Source organism: Nothoprocta perdicaria, unplaced genomic scaffold (genome assembly GCF_003342845.1).
Source record: "Nothoprocta perdicaria isolate Ctin4 unplaced genomic scaffold, notPer1 scaffold_171, whole genome shotgun sequence".
In the NCBI taxonomy this organism is placed as follows: Eukaryota; Metazoa; Chordata; class Aves; order Tinamiformes; family Tinamidae; genus Nothoprocta; species Nothoprocta perdicaria.
In genome coordinates, this window is record NW_020454883.1 from 1,617,984 (window position 1) to 1,635,111 (window position 17,128).

Here is a 17,128-nt window from a genome sequence, read left to right on the forward strand (position 1 = left end):
GCCATTTCCACATGAAGATGTGATTTACTTGCACAAGAGTGAAGATTTACTTCCACTTAAACTCATAATAAATTGCACACAAAAACTGAATCTGTAGAACCCAATCAATAAAGAAGTATTGCAGATACACATTCCAATCTTATATGAAAACAAACTGATTTTAGAAATTCAATCATTTACAACACGTTTTACACATATATAAATAAAAGGTATATACAGACCTTCCAGTAGTCAGATTGTAAACTGTAGTACCTCTGGTATGCAGATAATGCTGTAGGAAAGAAAAACGAATGTTGAATTTCTGTTTCATTACAATTTTTTTTTTAAGATAGAAAACCTTAAGAGTCAGTCAGAATGCACAGCATTAAAATGATAAATGGTTTAATAAAAGCAACACTGCTACAATAAGTACACTACTGTGGGTAACGGATTCCTTAAGATTATAATTTTGTTTTATGACATGTCAACCCAAAAGAGTATTTATTATTAATCATACAAATGTAAATCAAGCAATATTTTAAAGCAAACTTATAACAAAAAGAATCATTTGAAATTTGGGGATCTTTTTTTGGACAAGGCTGCTATAAGATTTAAAAATTTAATCATGTAGCTCATTTTCAACACTCCCGGATGCCCTGTAATTTTTAAAGAACGGGTGCAGAGGGACACATACAGACAAATTGGGTTCTCATGCCCCTTCATTCAGTAACTAGAGAAACAAAAGCAAGTGAGGAGAAAAAAAAAAAGGAAAAAAAAGGCTTAAAAAGGGCTTACGTTTTATTCAGCGTGTAGTAAGACCAAGGCTGAGCTGAAAGGCGGCTCCAGAGCCCCAGCTTCACGCAACACGAGCGCTACGAGCGCATCGCCCGCCTCACATCCCTCATTCCCACTCCGAATTCCCGCCGACATTCCCCCCTCTGGCTAGCAGGCACGTGGCCACAGCAGACGGGAACGCTCACCGGCCTCACGCTCAGGAGAGCGCTGCACAGGGCAGCGGTGAAAACGGAGGGATTTCAGATCAAGACTCACTGCAGTGCCATCAAGAATTGGCCTCTTCAAGTATTTGTTTCCTAAGATTTATGAATGGTGTCTCAATAGTACATGTTTTCCAAAGACACTGAGTCTCTTCTTGCAGAGCTGCAACCAGTAAGCGAACGCCAACCGCTTCAGTCGGCAGGAACAGGACGTGCTTCCCGCGCAGGTTGGTTTCCTGCCGGCACCGTCCCCAAGCCGTGTCCCCCGGCCACGCCGCCCTTCAAGACCTGCCCCGCGCTCTCATTTCAGGACCTAACAAGGCAGCCTGAGCAAAGCGGGACTCGGCAGCGGGCCGAGCAGCAAGGCCCCTCCACGGCCTTGGAGGGCACCCCCCCCTTCATGCTCCCGACCTCTCCATGCACTCCTGCAGGACAGAGCTTTCGTGTCCCGTGGTGCTGACAAGGTGCCCCTCGCCCCTGCGACTGCTTTTCAGTCAGCTTCTCATTTGAGTGGCCTAAACGGGGGTTCATGCAGACGTCCCGAGTAGAAAAACACATGCGAGAATATTCATCTTCCTTATATCATCCATAGCAGCTTCTGTAATGCCTACATCAAAATAAACTGAATAAAATTATCTAAAAAACCTAGTCAGTCAGACTGAACGCATCACACATCTAAAATACAATTTTTCCTTCCTCCTCCTCCATCTGATGCGAGCACAAATATGTGGCTTTAAGAGCATTCCAGTCACGTTCTACCGTGACCATATTCCCTCATACCGAATGTTCGCCAGAACGCGGAGCGCTGCCGTATCCCAAGTATTTCTTCCAAATTCACTCTCTCCCAGGTATCGTTACCAGCTTTGCAACAGAAATGCTGTTTGAACACGGGAATGACTCTGCCTTCTCCACCAGGAGAAAGGCACTCGCATTTGCACAGGGTGAACAGAAACATAAAATCTCTCGCAGGTAATTAAAAGAGAAAATTGTCTCACTTACACGGGACCTATTCAAATTTGAAGGCTAAAACTCATTTCCTAACCTTAGGTCAACAGCACCATACTACATAAGATTTAGGAAACTGAGAAGTTACTGTATTGAAATAAAAAAGATGCAAGGAGCATTAGATTTAATGCTGAGGCCTTATATTGACAGAAGGAGGAAAAAAAAAGAACCTTTTCAGTATAGTAGTTCAACATATACTCATACAGCCATACCTAGTAGGCTAAAAAGAAAGGTAAAATATAAATAATATGAATTATTTCCTTACAGCAGTTAAGATATTGCTAGAAAGCTTGCTGTCAATTATTAAAATTAAAAGACTGAAAAAAGGAGACGTTTCACAGTCTTTCTGGGCCCAAAGTGCTTCTGATCCACGTACAGCTAAAGGGAAAGGTGCATCCTTCAATTCCGCTCCGGATCGTCCCCGCGCAGAGCTGGGAAGGGAGGAGAGGCCTGAAGGCACCCAACAAGTCCATATCTGATAAAGCTTATGCCAAAGGAAGAAGAAAAGTAGGAGATACAGGGAAACGGGCTCCTCTAACACCTCCTGCTCACAAAGCGACTTGCCTAGAAAACTTGTAGCATCTCCATTTAATATGGCTGGAAAAGCTGGCAGGCTCAAGGAAGCAGTCTTTGCCCCAAGAGATGCCACCACGTTTCCCTGGAGCACTAACATTCCCACATCTCTTCCTTTTCCACCTCTCCCATCCCTCCACAGAACTTAGTGGTTTCCCCAGGAGACAGCCCCATGCTGCCACTACTCCAGCCACACGCTCCATGCCTGGAAAGCACCAACTGCTGATGCACGTTCCATGGACAGGGAACAAGGAGACCTGCATTGTAAGGAAGGTCATGTTGCTCCTCTTTAGGAAAAGAGATAAATAAATACACGGCTGTCCTCTTCTTAAGTGTCTGAAGTTCTCACCGACACTTCTGGGTTCCGTAATCCCCACACTACAGGGACACACTTTCTGTCTAGGACACCAGCAGAGTGGCTGCAGCAGCAGAATATTTAATTCCTAAAGATCCCTTTATATCGACCCTTTCCTCCTCAAAGAAGTTAGATAACTAGAAAAAAGTTATTCATGCACAGAGATGTTTACCACATCTCCAATATACACAGCTGTCTATGCTATTTCTGCTGCTCCTAGAAGCATTTGCACCTCCTCAACTCCTCAAAGTTTGATGTGAAGAAATTGATAGAAGTGAGAAAAAAACAAAAAGAAAAAAAAAGGAAAAAAGCAAATGGAAAAAAAAAAAAAAGATTCAATGGAACATTCTTTTGCCAGCACCCATATAAAATATTTTTGATCAAGTACGTTCCTAAGAATAATCTTGCACTTAAAGAAACAGGCTTGTAATGAAATCCTGAGAGCAATATTAAGAAAAATTGAACAAACAAACAAAGAAGTCTGGTAGTTCAAAGGACCAAAACATGAATCATAAACCTACCACTATGAACTATTGCCCCCTGCCTATTTCAAAACAGCTGCCAACTCCTGTCGACATGAACAGCATCTTTTCAGTTAAGAGGTCTCCCTTTTTTTAAGCAAACCCATATTCTAATGGTTCCAAGGGAGAATTTAACCAAGGCAGGGAAAACAGTGACTCTTCTAAATAATTAACACATAAGCAAGGCAATGCTCTTTTGTTAGGTTTTGAGAAGCATTTGCACAGTTTTCAAAACTGAACAAATTTTCATTTTAAATGTGTTTTATGAAAGCTAATAATCAAAACTCAAAATATTTGAAATCTTTGTGTTTTTTTCAGGTATTGTTATTTTTCACAAGTGAATAATGTGAGTAACAGAAATTTAGAGAAGAGATTGGAAAAGAAAAACCCTCGATTTGTTACTACAAGAAAAGTAAAGATTGAAAGTGATTAAATCAAGCATCTCAGCATTTCTGCCACGTCCAACTCAAAACGAGCATTCAAAAAACATTTAAGCTAATCTGGCACTGTGAAATACCATAGTGAAACGAGTGCTTCGGAAAAATCACTCTTAGGCACAGACAAATTTGCAGACAATTCTCTAGTGGGAATTTATTTAGATTTTCACATTTAGAAGTTTGCAACTAAAATTCCTAAGCCTGCAGGATCATTTTGATGGTCAGACAAGTCTTTTGTTTTTAGCATTCAAATAATTCCTGTGCATTCTGGAAGAAGGGGATTCAGTATCAACCCCCAAAAAAAAAAAAAAAAATCCTTCTTTCACGTCCAGTCTGATGATATTCCTGGCACGACCTAGTTGACCACAGGAAGTTCTCTCGGAAGCCACTCAGCAGAGAGCCTCCGTGCAGAGCCCTGAACAAACCTGCAGAAAGGCCTCGTGGATCCCTGCAGCAGGAGGGGCACAGACCTCTGCCCACGACCTCACTATGCATCAAGTTCTGGCTAACACTTCCAACCGAGACCTCCCTCCGCCAAAGGTAGAGTTTCCCAACGTTTTGGTTGGGAATTTGGTTATTTTTTTGTCATTTCCCAGCAAACAACCCTGACGCTGTGACTTTTGAAAGCCCTGAAGTGAGGGGCGGCCTGAGCGTTTACCACCCTGCCCTGAGCAACTGCTTCGCTTGACCCAGAGGCACCCGCAGCCGCTCAGACCCTTCCGGGGCCGCTGTGCCGTTTGCTGAGAACACAAGGGCACCTACCTAAAGCGGTTCCAAAAAGAAAAACGATTCCCTCACCACCCTCAAGAATTTAAACTGTACTCAGCAGCCTCCTTAGCTGTTTCAGAATCCCAGTCAGTTCAGGAACCTGTTGTATGAGTCTCTGCCCCCAACTGCAGACCTGATCCTGGCGAGTTCTTACAGCCGCATCCTGGTGGCTTCTCTCCCTGAGGGCGGCTTTGCAGGCCCCAGGACCCGGCCGCTCTGCAGTATCTACCACATCTCTAATGCAAAGTGCAACGACCCGGCCTTTATTATTTGCTCTGTAAGGTGGCATTTCCTTTCAGAGCCATGACACAGGTGATGTCTCTTCCGTATTTCCTCCCATTTCAGATTCTCTGCTTTTCAGTTAAAGAATAGGAAAAATACTTTTATATTATACATACACATACATATAATACAACGTATGTGCTTTCAGGATCTTGTTTGTTTAGTCTACTTAATATATGAGAAAATGGTAACATTTTACAAGTTACATATTTGTTTCAATAATTGGTAGCTAGTCTCATTCATCACCTCCGGAGTCTAACTCCATTATCTAAGCACATGAAAAAAGGTGAAAATGGGGAGAAAAGTACTGGCTGGATGACATCTCCTTATTCACTATTTTTAGCGTATCCGGACACAAATCAGAGTCTCAGGGCAGCTTCTGTGACCTGCTCTATCAAACCTGTTCTATGACACCGGAAAATTCAAGAGGCCTTTTAAAATAAGGCAACATGTAGCAGTTTGGGTTTTTTTACTACTTGAGTAATGAAAATGTGAACTAGATACTGACACCATCTAGTGGCATCTTGCATGGCTAGATGTGACCATCACAGAATTTTTGTTTGCTAAATTTCCTTTTCCTTTCTCATTTAAATTGTGGTAGGAAAGATAAAGGCAAATCTTGAATCTGACAATATTCTCTAAGAAAAGAGCTGTAAAATCAACTCTCAACCTCATGCTTTTCTTTATAAATAGGGACTTGTTTTCTTATATATACTTCTTTTAATTTTTTTTTTTTTTTTAAGCAAGCAAAATGCATTTCTTAGTACCTATCTGGTCAGACATGAAATAGAAAAGTAAAAAATTAGCTGAAGAGCTGCTTCAGAGACAAGGAAAATAACGAAGGGGGCACATACATTGTTTCAAATTTGACAACTTATTTAGGAAAATTAAGTATTGATTAAACAATGGGAGACATTCATAGATTATAAAAAACAACTTATTAAGCAGTTCAGGTTTTATCCATATTGATGTTTTATGCTAGCAAATTGATTGCTGCTAGGCTAGGGGATAAGCCAAAAATATAAAAGATTGAGGAGATTCCAAGGTTGGGTGAATGATTAAAATAAGAAGTGCGGAAATTAGATCCACAAAATCCAGCTCAGGTCCAAGGCTTCGGGGAGGGCCACTCTGCTTCCTCTAGAGATTTGCACTCAAAAGTACCCAGAAGACGAGTACCCAGAGGAACCTAATGCAGGCCTGCTGAAGGCAGACACTCAAAAGTAACATAATTGGACATTTAAGACAGAAACAAAAAGTAAAATCACCAACTAAAATATGTCCGAAAACTAAGAAGCATACATCGACACCTGGAAACAGAATGCAGCAGCAAGATGGAGGCGAGGCCACTGTCCCACAGCCAGGAGCTGCACGGGAGACTAAAGGCATTAAACATGCAAGGGAGATGCTAATTAATCATGACAGAGAGTTGGCTATTACACAAGTCCTTTAGATAATAAACTACTTTCAGTCCAGCATATATTTAATCCTGTTACTCTAGGAAAGATGATAAAATGCTGAGTAAATCACTAAAAAAAAAAAAGAAGAGCCACAGTGATCCCAGGAAGCTAAAAAAATCCTTCAAATATACTTGTCAAAAGAGCTTTTGGCTGTTAAAAGTGTATTTAAATCACTGTCCAAAATGAAAATTTCAGACAATCGTTCAAAAAACAAAACCGTAATTCTGTAATATGAATTCTCAATAGTTCCCCACTCCCAAGCAACAACAAAAAGACAACAATAGAAAAAAAAAATAAATTAAAGGAAACATTTTTTTTTAAGCTTAGGAGAACATTCTGACCATGTTCTACAGGAATTTCATGCAACAGCTTCAACTGCCTGAAATTTAACAACAGCAACCTGAAGATGAAACAAACAACTCTAAATAGAAGCAACAATTTCAGGCAATTACTAATAATTATGAAAAACTTAAAAGATCACACTGTTACTTGAAACACGGTCTCTTCACATCAATTCATACAGATGCTGTTATACAGGTAACTTCAAAGTCCATGAGCTCAAACAATACTAAACTAGAACCAGATCTCAAAGATCATTCTCTATATTCCTTACGGAAAACAGAATCGTGAGAAAAAAAAAAACCTCCATTGAACGACTGATGTAGCATTCGCTTCTTCTCGGATGATCAGCAAGGTAAGTTTGGGAAAGCCCTGACCCTGGAAAAGACTGAGGGAACACACAGAAAGACAAGGGGTCTCAGCTAGGCAGCCCTACCCGGATTCAGGGCTTCGCAGGTATCCAAAAGCCCATGACCTCCGTGCCTGTATCAACCCAAACCACACGAAGAGTCTCTACCTTGACTTCAGCAAGGCTTTTGACACTGTCTCCCACAACATCCTCATACGGAAGCTCCGGGACAGTGGGCTAGACGAGTGCACGGTGCGGTGGATCGAGGGCTGGCTGGATGGCAGAGCTCAGAGGRTGGTGATAAATGGGGCCGAGTCCAGTTGGAGGCCTGTGGCCAGTGGTGTCCCCGAGGGGTCAGTACTGGGCCCAGTGCTGTTCAACTTGTTTATCAATGACCYGGACGAGGGCACGGARTGCACCCTGAGCAAGTTTGCRGATGACACCAAGCTGGGTGGAGTGGCCGACACTCCGGAGGGCTGTGCTGTCATCCAGAGGGACCTGGACAGGCTGGAGAGTTGGGCAGAGAGGAACCTCATGAGGTTCAATAAGGACAAGTGCAGGGTCCTGCACCTGGGGAGGAATAACCCCAGGCACCAGTACAGATTAGGGGTCGACCTGCTGGAAAGCACCTCCACGGAGAGGGACCTGGGAGTCCTGGTTGACACTAAGTTAACCATGAGTGAGCAGTGTGCCCTCGTGGCCAAGAAGGCCAATGGCATCCTGGCCTGCATCAGGAGGAGCGTTGCCAGCAGGTCAAGGGAGGTGATTCTGCCCCTCTACTCAGCTCTGGTGAGGCCGCACCTGGAGTACTGTGTTCAGTTCTGGGCACCCCAGTATAGGAGAGACGTGGAGCTTCTGGAGAGGGTCCAGAGAAGGGCAACCAGGATGATTAAGGGAATGGAACATCTCTCGTATGAAGAGAGGCTGAGCGAGCTGGGCCTGTTTTCTCTGGAGAAGAGACGGCTCAGAGGGGATATGATTAATATGTATAAGTTGAGGAAGGGAGAATGCAGGGAGGAAGGGGACAGGCTGTTCTCACTGGTGGCCAGCGATAGGACGAGGGGTAATGGCCACAAGCTGAAACACAAGAAGTTCCGTCTCCAGGTGAGGAGGAACTTCTTTACTGTTAGGGTGACAGAGCAGTGGAACAGGCTGCCCAGGGGAGGTTGTGGAGTCTCCTACTCTGGAGGTCTTCAAAACCCGCCTGGATGCCACCCTGTGCCACATGCTCTAGGTGTGCCTGCTTGAGCAGGAAGGTTGGACTAGATGATCTGTAGAGGTCCCTTCCAACCTTAAATATTCTGAAATATTCTGAAATATTCTGAAAGAGCCCATCAAGCTCCGCTGGCAAAACCTGAGGCTGAGGGCAGCACATCAGCTGGGACAACACGTTGGATTTTTGTGCTCAGTTCTTCTGCAGCTGGTTCAGCTCCCCGGGCTGCTGCACATCCAGCTATTTGGGGAATGCCAAGCGGGTGGGGGAATGCCACCCACCAAAGACATGCCCAGGGAGCAATGGTTTTGAAAGCCTCTGAAATAAGCACTTTGCTGATGAATATCTAACTGTCTTACATTAAAAAAAAAAAAAAAAAAAGAAAAGAAAAAAAGACATAACGAGGAAGACATAATGTCAGGCTTAGGAGGAAGACGTCAGATCATCAGATTAAGCTTAACAAAATGGTGTGGAAGAACAGAACAGTCTCCACCGGCAGCAGGGAACGTTCTCATGTTGGGAACACCTGAGGCCACCCTCTGACCAGTCACAGCCCAGAGTATAAAAGCAGGGCACAGAAGCCACCCTGGATCATGCCTGCTGAACTGAATCCATCTACCTTGCTTATCATCTCCTGAATGCAAACCAGAACTTCACAGAACTTCGAAACCTGCTCAGAGACTGGCAGCTGCCTTAATGCCTTCTCCTGAGAGGAGCAGAGGGACTGACCGAGGCCAGGCAGCCCCACAGCTGCAGAGAAACCTCTCCAAGTACCAGGAGTGACTCAAACACATCCTGCTTGGCAAAAACTACTCACTGCAGACCAGCTTTGGGTATTTTAAAGAAAAAGCACCCTGATACTCTAGGCTGACCTTGCATATCATATACAGAAAAATAACCTTATTTAATAATATATACCTTATTAAGTCTAAATCCATCTAGTGTCACCTTCAACGTACTCCAAATTCAAAGAGAGCCTGTTCCTATGCCATATTCTCTCCTTGCACTTGAAGCAAGGAATGTATATGCCTAGTTACTTACAATATTAACCTGTAGTAATTTGTCATGAATTTCACACAGAAATGACCTACAGTCTTTGTCACAAGGTTTATGAGAAGGTAGAACTACATAAAAATATTAAGACTTGAAGAGCAAGTGAACACTACCTGAATAATCCAAGTTTGTCTATGTATTTGTGGGAAAAAAAAAAAAAAAAAAAGTCCTGGAGACAGAAAGTGGAAGAAAATACAAACATGCAACTCTCTGGCAACCTCAGTGCAATTAAGTATTGCTTAATCATCATCAACTAATCAATTTGTTCTACTTGGCACAAACTATATTGCATAATTTTTTATACAAAGAATGCTTCCATCGTATTTGTCTATAATAAAACTATTGTACCTTTGTACCTTGTAAATAAGGTTGTATATATAAGGACTTCCAAGAAAAGAAAAGTTTCTTCGCATTAGTCACGCTACTATCTTCTGATATTGTATTAATTACACCTTACGTCAACTTCTCCATGACTTTGTCCAAGCCTAATTTCAGACCAGACAGATTACAGCTTCCACGATCACCCTGCTTTAGGATTTACATTTCTGTAACTTCCGGGATGTTAAATTTGCTAAAATAAATATAAGAGGAAGGAAAAAGTTTCTGAACTTCCTTTATTGTTCATACTCTGAAGTTTTTTTTTTTTTAATGTACAATTGTAGCTAATGTATTTGCTGACTAAGGACAATGGAATGTATAGAATGAAATAAAACTTACTCATATTTTAAACTGAAAATGAAATTTCTTTCAAATTAAAGGAGTGGAATAATTACTGAACACTTATGTCTTTCTGTATTACGGATATTTCTTTTACTATCCTTGCTTCAAGACTTGGAACTTGGATAACTGCTTTGAACAAGATTTCTCCCTCATTTGAAATATAAGTAAATAGAAGACCCTGCTATTTCCTTTCCATTCAAACTCCTTCTGTATTAGTTTCTTCCTTACCGCATTTACGTCCAGATATTCCAAATATCTCATTCTTCATTACAACAATTTTCTCACTTATTACCTGAGATATCTGCCATGGCTGTGAATTTTAGAGGAAGCTAAGAAAATACTAAATGTTTTATTTCAATTTTTTAATGTCTACATATTTCACAGTTCACACAGTTCAACTCATGTTTACTTATAGTTCTGGAAAACTGGTATTTTCAGCCATCAGCTGTATTTTTATAGGTTTTTGTTGTTGTTGTTGTTTTTAAATTAGCTACACTGTACAAAGTAGGCTGCCCATCAATAAACCTTGCTTCTGAATCAAAGCAACGTGTTGCCCTGTCTCTGTTATTAACAGTATTATAAACAAGTATCATTAACAACAGAATTACTACAGTTCAGCCCACAATCCCACAGCATCTGTGCAAATAAGATATGTGCAATAAGCCCTAACACAATCACATCACACCAAGTTGCATTAGGCTGATTAGAACAACAGTAAAAGTTGTTAGCATAGGTGATGGTCGATATTTATGGAAAACTACATGGGACTGGACTACTCTTCACCAAATTCCATACAAACCATGATTGTCATGTTCCCTTGTCTTTTTTCCATGTCTTTGGAAACAAAAACACTAGTAGGTACATGAACTTACAAAAGCAGAAAGAGGCAGACCTCTTAGGTGAGCAATATCCATCACTCAAAGCCTTACAGATTTCCATACTGAATACAAACAACTAGAAAGCCAACCCCCTTATCATCTTAAATTTAAATGTTTCCCATCTAAACAATAAAGATGAGAGCAGTTGCCACACACTTGATCTCATAAGGGTTTGGGTTACACTTGATAAACAAGTAGACACATGGGCAAACTGTTATGAAAGGGTCCACATACAGTTTTTAACATCATGTTGGCTTTTTAACCATCAGTGATGCACACACCACACATTAGTCCATCTCATTTCCCTACTTCCACTTCCCAAGTTCACTTGTCAGACAGTAAGGTCGTGTGCTTGGAGAAAGAGGGGTGGGAAAGGAAACTTGGGGGGGAGAAGCCTGGTTGGTCTTCTGAAATAAGCATCAGACAAAGCAGCATTCATGTTAAAACTCAGAAGTGACAACAATGAAAAAATGACATCCTGTGAAAAGACTAAATATTCTGATCTGCTCTAATTACCTACATAGAACAAGATCCAAAGAGACTTTCTACCCATCGAGACCTTCCACAATCACTGGAAGGGAGGAAGCTGTCAGTGAACCTGACGCTCTCTGAGACAAAGTGGAAGTGACAGAAGCTGAAGATCTGGCCTTATTTCACAAAAAAAGCATCATAACAAGAGTATATTCGGGAATCCACACCACTACCCAAGCTGCAGTCTAGTGGCTCACATGCAAAGCACAAGTGCACACAAAGGTCTATGGCCACGAGCCGCAATGGTGACTGAAAGCGTTCAGAAATTTTTGTAAAAGTCAGACAACCAAACCAATGAAATAGGTCTTTAAAAATAAATAAAAGCATCCTCTCAAAAAAACCACCCCAACTCTTCCTTCTTGTATCTAAAACAGAACTTAAAATACATTTCTCGAAAGCGTATGATGTTATTCTTGAATTTACAATTCAGCTTTGTTTTAGCTGTTGAGATTTAAGACAAACATGGCAACACGAGCCCAGCCTCAAACAGGCTCTACAATGCCACACACTTGTGTCCCCACATTCCTATTAACTTCCCCAGCGCCCATCTTCCTCCCTCCTAATGATTCCCCCAGAGGGATGGGTACAGCTGTTCATAGGAAAACATAGCAGAAAAAGAAATACAATAAATAGTTTTGAATCACTGTAAGATGAATAAATTTCATACTAGAACCTGAACCACTGGAATGTTTTGACTTTTTCGTTTTAATTGAAAAAAAAAAAAAAAAAAAAAAACCACCTCTCATTTTGTTACTTTGAGCTACAGCACAAACCAAGGGAAAACAGTGGCTTATTATCCCCATGCATTTGATTCTGTAGTGTCATGTTCATCTAATGACAGCCCACAGTGACATTCACCAGAAGCACTAACAAAAATGAACAACAAAAACAAGTCTTACCTTTTGGATAATCTTCCAATAAGAGGTTGAAGTGACCTAACTGACAAAAGAAATCAGACTCGACCTTTCCTTCAGCTTTCAATATTAGCGATTCATAGCAGCGAACAGCCTAGGAAACAGAAAAATAAGGTTTTCAAATTATTATATTTAATAGAAGAAAATACATTTTCTGAAAAATACAATTCTACCCAACTTTCTCGTTATTTTGCAAGGCAAGAAGTCTAGACACATGCATACACTAATCAGTCACCAGGATTACTTTCCAAACAACAAGACAGAGAATACCATGCTGCAAGTTCACTGATTCTAATACAAATACAAACCAAATAAAAATGAAAATTTTTCCCTTGCTTATTTGTGGATTCCAGAAGCACATGATTTCTCAAATATAAAACAATCTTTTACAACACATTATAAGCTGTTAATTTAAAAATCAAAGTACAAAAAGAGATTATATTCATTCTTTCCAATCTACAAAAAAAAATTACTTTGAGTAATTAAAACATTATTCTGTATTAAAACGTGTCCTTTTTCCTAAAGGACATTTTTGTTATATAATTTCAGTATTTATTGCTTAGCACAGGAACATACTGCCTTAACACATTTGTTTAAGCAATTGCTAAAACTTAGCAGAATTTCCCAAGATCTGATTCTTTTTACACATCTCTATCAAGTCATAAAAAACCCCATCATTTACTACCTCAAACTCACTAGGTAGTCACTGTAGACTCATTAAAGCTAACATTATAAACCTGAATCCAATTAGAAATGAATTTTGCTTTGAGGAAAGCTGCCCTAAACTTGGTGAGCAGCACCTTTAACATCCAAATATGTTCTGTGCTGCAAACAGACACTTGCAGTAATGCAAACTGATAGCTGCTATTAATCATGATGGTCAAAATCTTTACCAATCTGTACTCTTGTCTCATTATCCTAGTCATAGGTTGGGTAAAGAAAACAGCAACAACAAGTCTCTTGTAACTTTTGCAGCTTCTAATCAGTTTTTCAATTTTGAATCAATCATTAAAAAAGTCATTAAAGTAGCAAACTAAACTCAAATGGAAGGGAAGGGGTTTTGCAACAGCAGAAGACTTGCTGTCCTCAAAACCTGGTAATAATTCTAATGAATTCTAATTCCAGCCGCTTAATCAATGACTTTTACCAGTTCAGGTTTTGACTATGTTTAGAATTTAGCTGCAATTAGGAACTGCTTGATTTTAATGTACTATTACTAATTAAAAGCCTTAAGATTAAATTAAAAATGATGAGCGCTGCCAGGTCATTTTATTTAAGCGGAAATTCAGAGGGAGGGAAGAACACTTAAAAATCCCTTCTACAAGGGATAAATTTGAATACCACCTTAGTCCTTTCGTCCAATTACTTCACTGTCTGCACTAACCATCAAAATAGAGAATGCCAATAAGGAAATGTTTAAAAAAAAAAAAAAAAGGAATATCTGCACAAAATCACAAAATATAAACTCCTGACTTAAACTGTATTTTAAGGTTATTGTTTTTCCGGAAACTGCAGGGCCCGAGGCAGGCCTTGCTGTCCTGGCCGGACACAGGCAGCGCACGCGGCCGCGCGAGCGGGTCCCAGGCCGCCTCTGGCGCTGCCCACGCACTGGGTGCCCGTCAGACGCCGCCTCCCCAGGCACAATGGCCCTCGCTTGCAGCTGCTTCCACAAAGGGGAGTTTTGACAGGTAAAACCAATGCTTTGCTGTAGCACTACTGCAGCAAAGTGGATAACATCTATATTAAATCTGTATTCTCTGTGTGGTATTAAAGTGATTTAATAAGACCATTAACATTATGTATTTCAAACCATAGGTTTTTGTCTGTGTTTTTTAACTTATACGGAGATGCGTATTTGCCTTCACATCAAAAAAATATATATATTGCTTAAGATAGATGAACCTCCTTGCTTCTGGTAGGCTACAACAGGGGAATTTTTCATCCCTGCCACAAGTTTTGCCTCAGCAAACTGCACTGAAAGGACTAGAGCCTTGCTGGCAGTGAATCAAAGCTACCTCTGCCTCTCCTTTAATTTCATTCCCCCCACTGTACATACATCCTGAAGTCAGTCAACTCTCCACTAAAAGAAATTATATCCCTGGAACCAGAACCAAAGCACCGAAGTCAGAGATGAATTTCTTAGAAGAAACTCCTTGGTTATCACATAAGTTTGAAGAAATTCTCCACATGCAGGCTCATGCGTGGAACTTATTCCCTTATCTGCAGATGTTTAAATGTGTAATCTTTTCCCGTGTGCTTTGCTTCCTCTCCCACTTTTTGGTCTCATCTCTGGATTTGTACAAATCTAACATAAATTCATGCCGGTGCCTCTAGCATTACTGTCACAGATATAATTTGCAGATAGGCCTTCCATTTTCGGGTAATATGAAATACCTGCTCTATCTGCCCATAAGAATATTCACATTATGACACTTCCTGATATGAGTGTATTGTCTTGGTTGTTCACTCACTGCTTAGAGAATACAGAAACTGCTAGCACAACAGGGAGCTTATAAAATCCGCTGGGCAGGAATTTTGCAGGGTTTATTCCCTTAGATTATTACAGGTATCTGAAGGAGTGAGGAAAAGAGAGGTTTTTTTGAACAAACACCGTCAGTTTTCTGTAGAGAAAGAACCTAAGGATGCTATAAACCATAAGCACTTAAACAACTAAACATCTGAGCACGTTTAGTGCTGCCCTGCCTATTTTCAAGGAGGATTTACTTGAAACGGCGCGTCGCTCGTGTCTGAAATACTACCCCAGGTGGTCACACAGGGTGAAGCCCGACTCTTCCACACACCTCCCATCAACCATGAGCAAGGCAGATTTTCCTTTTCCCCGCTGCGTGCAGGACCCACGCCGAGGCGCGAGCTGAGCCCTCTGAGCTGCAGCTACCACAGCTGCAAGAGGGATTTGCAGTTTGGCAGACACCACAGCAACTTCGCTGCACTGCGAGGTACGGTCTCAGCTGAACGCTGAGATACTTGAGATATTATTGGAAAACCACTTGAATTTAAGCTAGTATTGTGAAGGTTACTCTCCATGAATTTTCAAAATTCTTCTAGCATGTTCTAAAAACACAGAAGAGAAACGTAAAGCAACAGCCTGTCCTGCTTTGCAGCCTCAGCAGGAACACCAAAGCCGACCTCTCGCGTCTCCTGAAGATTGAGCACAACAGTCACTGCAAGACTTCTCGGTTTCTTCTCTGTAGCTCAGTTCTAGTTGAGGAACTTTCCTCTCATCAACCCCCTCGACAAGTATCTCTGTCTGACTGGCTGCTTCCGTTAATTGAAGGAACTGATGCAAAGCGTTTTGAAAAGGGAGCTTACCCCTACAGATATATATAACTGTATATAGAGTCCTTGAGCATATGCTCAAACACACGGAAGATCTCATCTCTTTGGATCTATAACTGCAAGGAACATCTATGGGACCACTCCTGCAGCCAATTTAAATCAATGTCATGCACAAAGCTTTTAAAGAAGTTAAAAAAACCCAAACTTATTTCTGAGTCTTATTATTTCTCTATATTGTACAGATTTTTTAAGTACCCTCAATGGAGCCTTGAGAACTGCTAGCATTGTAACAAGGAGAAAGCCCCTGAAATGAAAAGGAAAACTGCTATACACCATCACACACTTCCTTCGCTTTGCAGAACACTGCTTGAAGCAAGGGGCAACCTGAAATCTTTTAGAACTTGGTAAAAAAAAAAAAAAAAAAAAAATCACCGGCAGCCGCTTCGCAGAGGGGTAACTAGAGCAGAAGCAGGAAACAAACACAAGAGCGGCTGCAGGAAAAGCAGCCACAGCTTACATGAAACAAAAATAAAGAAATAGAAGCCTGTCCTGTCTGTCCTCTGCTTGATGAAAAGCTGAGCGAGGCAGCACACCACAGCCGACACTTACAAGGAGGTGGTTATAACCTCGCCCCTTTCATGACGTCACAGCCAGTTACCATGGAAATTCCCAACTCAAACTCCCCGAGCAGCGCCAGGAGAAAACCAGCTCCTTTTAATGGAGCCGCCAACTTGGTCAGAGCCTGCAGGAGATACCTGAGTGGCCACGAAAAATGAGAACGCCATAAGCATCTACAGAAATGGTCCACCAAATCCCCCCTATGTTCCTTGCTTATTGTTGCAAAGGGAAAATATGAAAGGAATATTTACGAATATTATTTCCCTCTTCTCTCGTAAGAACATTGAATGAATTTTCTATACATTAACATACACTTTCCCAGAGAGAAAAGGGGAAAAAAAAAAGATGCAAACTTCAAGAAGCAACTGCCAGCTTGGGCAGCTATCAATGGGACTTCCCATGATGAGGAAAAGGCCGCATGATTTTGGAAGGCCACATCATGTAAAAAAAAAAAAAAAAATCCAGCAGATAAAAACAGAATTCTTAGTATTCTAGGTCAAAGCCATTGATATGTGTTACAGCTCTATTTCATGAAGGAGAATTATGTTATTTATGCATCAGTAAGGTGGAGAAAAAAAGAAAAAAGTCCCATCACCCCCACTTTTGTCACATTTATTACTTGTATTTTAAAGTACACATTCAAATTACTGATAAATAGTTTTATTTAAAAATGGGAAAAAGTTAACGCTGTAACACTCCTTTACTCCTGAGGAGCATAATTAACTAAGAATAAAGGAGGACTAAATAGCCAAGCATGACAAAATACTAACAATTAAGTCTTTAATATAGTAACAGTATGAAAATAGAGGCGCATTCCAAGACAGCAAAATTTTTACTTAAGGCA

General features: G+C 40.9%; 1 protein-coding gene across 13 annotated transcripts in view; it reads right to left on the reverse strand.

Annotated features, from left to right (window-relative positions):
• Positions 1 to 12,467, reverse strand: part of KDM6A (lysine demethylase 6A) — a 113,840-nt gene extending 101,373 nt beyond the window's left edge. For 5 of the 13 annotated variants that reach the window (XM_026036199.1, XM_026036198.1, XM_026036200.1 and 2 more), the window contains exons 1-2: positions 12,355 to 12,467; positions 222 to 271 (exon numbers count right to left, since the gene is read on the reverse strand). The gene's annotated coding sequence lies outside the window, so the exon portion shown is untranslated. The remainder of the gene's footprint in view (positions 1 to 221; positions 272 to 12,354) is intronic. The other 8 variants (XM_026036197.1, XM_026036195.1, XM_026036194.1 and 5 more) reach the window with 4 other exon arrangements.
• Between the last annotated feature and the right edge of the window lie 4,661 nt (positions 12,468 to 17,128).